Raw genomic sequence first — 7,323 nt, 5'->3', positions numbered from 1 at the left:
GTGGGTTATTATTTAACTTGCTTTTCACTGTTATGTGCAGGAAGAAACTTCACAACTTTAACAGAAATGTGATTTGACACAATGATGGGCTGAAGGTCTTGCTTACGGCTTTGTAAAACCCTTCTGGAATGATTCCTATCATACTGGCAGATAAATGTCTGAAAAGGGACTGCATTTGAGTGACAATGTATCTGCCCATAACATTTTCTAACTACAGAAGTGGTGTGTTATTTGGCAGCAGCTTTAGTAGCCTCGAGCATGTGATACTCCTCTAGCTAAGAATAAATAAGTTGACAAAGCAGAGAAGACAAAGTGTCTGGCTCACACCTAGGTCTCACTGTGTAACCAGGAGACCTTCAGGACCAGCTGTAGGTTGGTGCACGGTATTATGTACATTCAGGCACCATCATTAAAAGTATTGAGAACTTCACCTAGGCAAACTCGCATATTAAAGTCAGACCCAGTGCTAATAACCTCACACTTACAAAGCATGGGCATCATGCAAGCAGAGAAAATAGCTGCCAGAGGTTTTGAAAAAGGCTGATGTTGCTCTCTGTCTCACAAGGTGCCTTAATGGTGCTCCTGCCAATTACTGCCTGCTTCTCCCATGACTCCTCACACTGCTAGTTTATGAATGTGAATTACCTATTGATTTCATTTTTAAACAAGAAGCCCCTATTTTCAACACTGGTAGACTTCCTTTGCATATCCAGCCCATATTTAATAATGCTGCAATTTCTTGACTGCCTCAACAAGAAGAAATGTAGATGCAACTGGAAAATTCTTATTGAAGTTGCACTGAATTGCCATATTTGCTTAAATATAGGAAGCTTTCATCAGTACCTATAACAAAAGTGAGCATCGATATAACAGATGAAGGGTTTTTTTATTTGTCACTTCAAAGCAATTCTTGCCTCTTCAGGATTCCTTTGCTCGCAGTCCCAAGTGGTAATAGCAAAACCATTGTGATCACAGATATTTAAAATGCTTTCAAGCAGCACTGACAGATTTGCTTTTGCTAAGCTTCTAAGCCCCATGTACCCTCATGTATCTGCATCTACAGCAATATGAAATTCACCTAAATGTGAATAAAAATGAACCACATATTCTAGTCCTCTCCATTGTTTGTACAATATGCATGTATAACTATATTGTCGCAATTTTGCTGGGCTTTCATTAATCAGTAGACAGAAAAGGCCTCCTTAACTGGAGTAAAAGTGAAAATTCCGGTGGCCCTTATCATGAATATTTCTTCAGAGAGAAACAACTTGAGAAAGGCTAAAAGTGACAATCTCGTCTTAAAACAGCAATAAAAACTGCAATGAAAACACTGAGCCATGACACATAAAGAAGTCAAAGATACTTTCATCAAGCAGAAAACAGGAAAATTAATCAGGCCCAGTAAGAATATTTAATCTTCTGCCCATGCAAACATTTTAAACCGTATCTCTTGAAGCTGCTTCTCATTCCCCAAGGAAGTGTTCATTTTTCACCCTAGGACCTGCTAAATGGGAGAGAGATGTAACCCAAGCAACCTGTTAGGTTTAGGACAGCAAAAGAGAAAAAATTCATCATGTCAAGATGCTGTATGAGTGAAGAAATCTAGGGCTAATATTGTTAAGTATTAAAATATAGTATTGAATATAAAGTTCAGAATTATATAGACAGTTGGATAAGGACTCCATCCTCCTAAGTTGAAAGTTTTCTATTTTTCTGGGTTTTCTTGAGGTTTTCTCTAAAATTAGTCATCTTAGTCGGCATTCAGAATTTTCAGGGTCTAGGGGAGGTCTTTCTGGATGGTGGTCTGGCTTGGTCTTCTCAAACCTGAAATATAAACTATAAGTTATTATAAACGTGTTGAAAACTGGAAATAAGTAATTTTCTGTTTGACTAATTGATTAAAGACTGTATTTTGCAGAACTTGAGTTATATTGAAAGCATGAGCTCTCTGCATTGATACAGATTCAAGAAAGTTTGGGAGTTTTTTTAATCCTCTTTGCTGTGATATTTACTGGTGGTTTGTTGGTTTAGTTTCCTTCATTATTTGAAATGCATGCACTCATCAATAAGTGAAATTCTGGTTTTTTGGAATCTATTGAGAAGACCTGCAGTATTTTTTCACTGCTAGCTTGCACTCCTTAATCATCCATGCTCCCAAAAACTTGCCATATAACTACTCAAAATCCAAAGGCAAGGACTTTTGATTAGAGTGCTGGATGTGCTGAAAACTAAAGAGATTAGGAATCTGGAGTTAAAGCCAATTTTGAAGTTGATTACATTTTGCTCTGTGTACTTGTGAGCACACAGAGCGTATTTATAAAATTATCATTCTCCAAGGCAGGTGGAAAACAAAGGAAGAGAACGATCCCCCTTTGACTAACCTTGGACATCATACAAGATGTCATTGTGTCCTTCATTTGCACGGGGTAGTGATGAGCAGTTGCTGTGTGCAATGGGCTTCCCTGTGCAAAACAGTGGGTCTGAACAGAAACTGTGCTAGGGATCCTAATGTTTAACCCAGCAGTCGCTTTCTTTGCCTTCATTCTTTGTCAGGCCAAATGAGCTTGTGAGGTCTCATACTGTCCACTGAAAGACAAGCAAGAGGAATCCCTGAGATCTCTAAACCCAGTTTCATCAATGGTCTGGTGGCCAAGGTATTTTGATTTCCTGTGACTCTGAGGCGCCCAAGTTTCCCCCTTGCCAAAGAGGTTTGCTTTGCTGCAAGTCAACTTTTAAAGCATTTAAAAGCATTTTTAAATCATCTTCATGAAGTTTTTCTTCAAGAATTACCCCTGTTGCTTAGATTCCGTTGTACAGAGTTAATATTTTTAATCTGACTTTTGAACAAAACCAAGCAGTTTATTAAGGAGAATTATTCTTAGTGAGAATTCACAGCATTTTATTTAAATTCTAGTAAAGTTTTACATAATGACCTTGAAAATGAAAATGTATTTTGTCTGGATCCATAGTTTAAAAAAAAATTATCTTTTCGTTCAGTAAAGAAATTAACTATTTTCCTCCTCATCACATGACAGCAGTATCTGTATGGTTACCTGGAGACTTGCTCACTGTGAATGAAAATAAATGGGGTAGCCCACTAGCAGCAGTAATACCAAGAAGTCCATTAACAAAATGTTTGCTTGGAATAGTTTAAACACTAACACTACAAATTGCACTACCTCGTGGAAGGTTGGTACAGTGGCTTGCCAGAAAAGAATTTGAACATCAAAATATTCTCCCTAATACCTGATATTCACAATACAGAAAAAAAATCTCACATCTAGGATACAGAATTCAGGGTTTTTGGATGCATGATAATGCAAGGCAGCTGTTGCCCTGATGGTTCTCCTTGGGGAAGTCTGCACAGGATGCTGCTGCCTGGCCCCAGCTCTCTGCTGGGACACGAGGGTGGGGGAGAAGTGGCCATGGCTCAGGATGTGTCTGAGGCTGGTCAGTGCCAAGTGCCCAGGGACAGACTCCTGGCCACCTCTGCACCAGGTGCAATGGATGCCCAGGACACTGTGCTGGTTGTCAGCCTTCAGGAAATACTGACAGGGCATGGGGAGGTGGATTTGCACTTCGGAAGAACAGCTCAAATTTGCAGGTTCCCCATGGACCTGGGTGTCTTCTGGTTTACTTGGTACTTAACCGAATGAAGAGATCTTAGCTTTCCCTGACACTGCATAAAATAGGAGGAGCTTCTTTAGAGCTGAAAATGTTAGAGAGCAATGAAATTGCAGCCTGACGTTTATGACACTAGTCCTAGTCTGTGTTTTCTTTTAAAAAAGGGAAGCTGAGGAATGCTGTAGCTATCTATATATGCACCGGGGGAAAAGGTGGCATATCTGCCAATGGAGTCAAACTTTATATAAATGTACAGTTTGAACCAAAATTTCATAGCCCTGGGAAAAAAAGGATGGCTTCACTTCTCATTAGCCCAGTTATGTCTAGAGAAACAGCTGCTGCTGCCCAGGGATTTGCAAAATGAAAAAAAAAAAAAAGGTGGTTTCAAGGACATCTATTATTTTTGGAGAAGTGGTAATTAATATTCTGCACTAAGTGGATTTGACAGGTGCAAAGTGCTGATTGAGAAAATTGTGGCATCATCTTTACATTACTATATAAGAGCAAATGTTGACTTCTTGGATTGTGCTCGTTTTTTTTAGGCTGGGTTCCATGCAAAAGCAGAAGGTCATGGAAAGGTGTATGAAAGCTCAATATTCACTTGTGGCCTGGACCTTTGGATGGGCAACTCCAGGGGCAGAGTGGCTCTTCTTATCACCTGGACCTTATCCAAAAAGAGGAAAGAGTGTTGCATTTTTTTTTCTTCTACATTTAACATTTTTTGGGTTGCAGAGAAACAGTTCAAATATCCCAAAGCATGAATCTCCCATTTATTTTCACTCAGGTGACTTGCAAGACCTGAAGATACTGCTGCTCAGTGGAAATGTCAGGCATACCAGCACTGAACCACAGTTTCTGAAGACACAGTCACAGCCTATAAAATGAAGCTTTTTCATTTAAAAGTGCTCCTTGTTTCTAGCTTCAAAGAAAGCATACAAACTTTGAACAAGCTGCACCCGGTTAAGCCACTGAAAATCAGTGATAACTTGTTAGGAGAAATGCCCAAGGAATAGTGAGAATACTGTTTGGAAGATGAGTGAATAGAATTAAGAAAAGGGGATAATATCATTTTCTTAATTATAATCACATAAAGTATCTACTAAGAGACTATCACTCTTTCAAGACCAAGAGAGAAACCTTTCGGCAAGCAATTTAGAATGTACCAAGTGATAAAAACTGAAAAATGAAACCTGAAGACATGTCTTATATATACAACAAACTAAATTTTTATAATCTCTAGAAGGCACAAAAGGTTTATTATGTCTCAGTAGTATTCCGCTAAGCAATTCCAGCCTACATTTTTGTTCCACTTAAACAATTTTCACAATTACAGAAAGCACCACACCATACATCTATTATTCTGAATACATTACATTGCAATTTGGTTTTTTACGTTTGTTGCTAAAAGCCTAAGAATGTTCCTGAGTAAGATAAACACTTTCCTGTGCAAATAATCCCTTACCTTCACCAGCACTGTACTTTTCATTTCAGTCTTTAATACCAGCTGTCCAACCAAACTTTCTTATAATTCAAAAAATACAAAGTAGAATTTGTACTGGGGAGGATTATAAACTAATGTGCCAGTGCTTTTTGTTGGTCAGAGGCTCAATGTGCACACTGGGTACCTTCTAAATGCAGATTTCGATTTTTCTGCTGTTACATCAGCTAATTGGTGCATTACTGGATCAGGGCCAATAGAGTTAGGGTTGTCATATAAAGAGGAAATTTGCCAGGAACAAGGAGGATCTCTGGTGGCCATATCATTCCTCCAATGCCTCATGTACTAGTGCTTTTGTCAAAAAAGCACACACGCACACCTGCAACCTGTGGACCAAATCCAAAGGTTTATTTGCCCCAAACTCTCCAAAATGAGAAACAGGTTTGCCTGTTAAATTATTTATCTACATTGTCTCTAAAATCCTTAAGAGCCACTAAGCAAACATGAACACTGCACAGCGCTCTGCTGTCCTCACATTGGAGTGTTTCTCAGGAAGACTGGCTACTACAGTTCTTATTACGGTTACCAAACCCCAGTGTTCAGACCCTGGGCTCTGAGACAGTCAGGTTATTACAGGTGGCTGCCTCCAGAAAGAGACTCTGAACAAAGAATTCCCTGGGCCATTGTACTACCCCAGTCTGTGCACAAGATCTTCACATGCCGTGGGGGTGCCTCTTGGTCCAATGGAGATTTATGGTCTGGGATCTTCCAACACCTCATTGGGTTCTTTCTCCATGTCCCTGTGGGCAGCCCATTAACTGCTCTTATCTCCCAGATTGGGGCAGCCTTGGGGCCCTCCAGGGTCTCAGCCCTTATCTGAAGGTATCCAGTGTGTTTGTGTTTGCTCCCCTGCTGAGCCAGCTCATTTAAAATTCACCTATGCTGTTTTGTGCAGGGCCCATTCGTACTAAGTTGTAAGCAAATTACAATTAAACTGAAGCCCTCACAATTAATTTCTCATATTCTACCAGTAAATGTATTTTAGTCCCAAACAGCCACACGCCTAGAGAGGAAAATAGTGTGCTGTAAGCCTTTGGTTGTTGCTTCTATTGTATTACTTCACTGAGAGAATGGGAGGCATTAGAATAGGCTGCCCAGGATAACGGTTGAGTCACCTTCCCTGGAGGTGTTCAGGTGTGGATGTGGCACTTGGGGATATGGTTTAGTGGTGAACACGGCAGTCCTGGGTTAACAGTTGTACTCGATGATCTTAGAGGTCTTTTCCAACCTTAAAAATTCTATGTTTCCATGATTACAGCATGTGGTAAAATTATCTCAGCCACAGGGAGACATACTACAGCAGAAGGAGAAGATGCTGTTAGTTTAAAACCTGTTCTGTCATTGTGAGTGAAAAACGAGATGAAAAAGCTTTCCAGACACGTTTACTGCTTCAAATACAAACTTGGTGGAGTACTGCACTTTTCCACTGTTCCTTTAAAGGATTGCCACTAGGCCGTGGTTTCCACAGGGTGTATCTGTGTCCTTTTGACAGCTGGGGTACAAGGCCGAGATGGGAAGTTATCCAGGCGCAGCCAACCCTTCACTTTCTCCTGCCACACACATCAGTGCCTGGCCCAGCAGCAGTGCCAAACCCCAGGGTGCCATCATCAGTGCAGCTAATAAGAAAAATGTGTTAGGAAATTAAAATTAATTTTATCCTTGTGAATTACCCAGGAGTTTCCACAGAGTTACTAAGAGCCGATTTTGTCATGATCGGGGGAGATAATAAAAGAAAAAGAGAAGGAATTTAAGGATGAACTACTACCCAAACTTCTGACACAGGCTGCCTGTGGTCAAACTCGTGTAAACAACAAGGAAGGGAGAGTCAGCTAAAAAAAAAATAAATCTGCGATGGAACAAGTTGAGGGAATAAAGACAGACGTGCAGCAGTTGCCTTTGCTCCTGAGGCAGCGGAGTCGCGGGCGGTGCGCGGAGGCGCTGCCCGGAGAGGGGCGGGGAAGGGAAGTAATAAAGGAGTCGCGATCGCCCCGACGGCGGTGCCTCCTTCTCAGTGCCGCCGCGGTCGCGGAAGGAAGTGGGGCGCGTTGTCCCGGGAAGGCACGGCGGGGTGGAGCCGGGCTCCCCCGGGCTGTCCCGTCCGCCGGGCTGTCCCGGCTGGGGAGGGCGGTGCCGAGACCCGCTCCGCTCCGGCCGCCTTTACCTTACTTCGCTTAGCCCCGTGTCCGTGCCCGCCTGCCGGG

At 41.6% G+C, this 7,323-nt stretch overlaps 1 long non-coding RNA gene across 1 annotated transcript; it reads right to left on the bottom strand.

Annotated features, from left to right (window-relative positions):
- Nucleotides 1–867: 867 nt before the first annotated feature.
- On the bottom strand, nt 868–7,089 carry LOC135410223 (uncharacterized). Its single transcript, XR_010428557.1, has 3 exons — nt 6,525–7,089; nt 2,382–2,586; nt 868–1,824 (listed from the first exon to the last, which is right to left on the bottom strand). It is a non-coding gene; the product is annotated as an uncharacterized LOC135410223 (long non-coding RNA).
- Between the last annotated feature and the right edge of the window lie 234 nt (nt 7,090–7,323).

This window comes from Pseudopipra pipra, chromosome 2 (assembly GCF_036250125.1).
Source record: "Pseudopipra pipra isolate bDixPip1 chromosome 2, bDixPip1.hap1, whole genome shotgun sequence".
Lineage (NCBI taxonomy): Eukaryota > Metazoa > Chordata > Aves > Passeriformes > Pipridae > Pseudopipra > Pseudopipra pipra.
The sequence above is the reverse complement of the archived record's forward strand: the minus strand, read 5'-3'. Positions and strand labels throughout refer to the sequence as shown.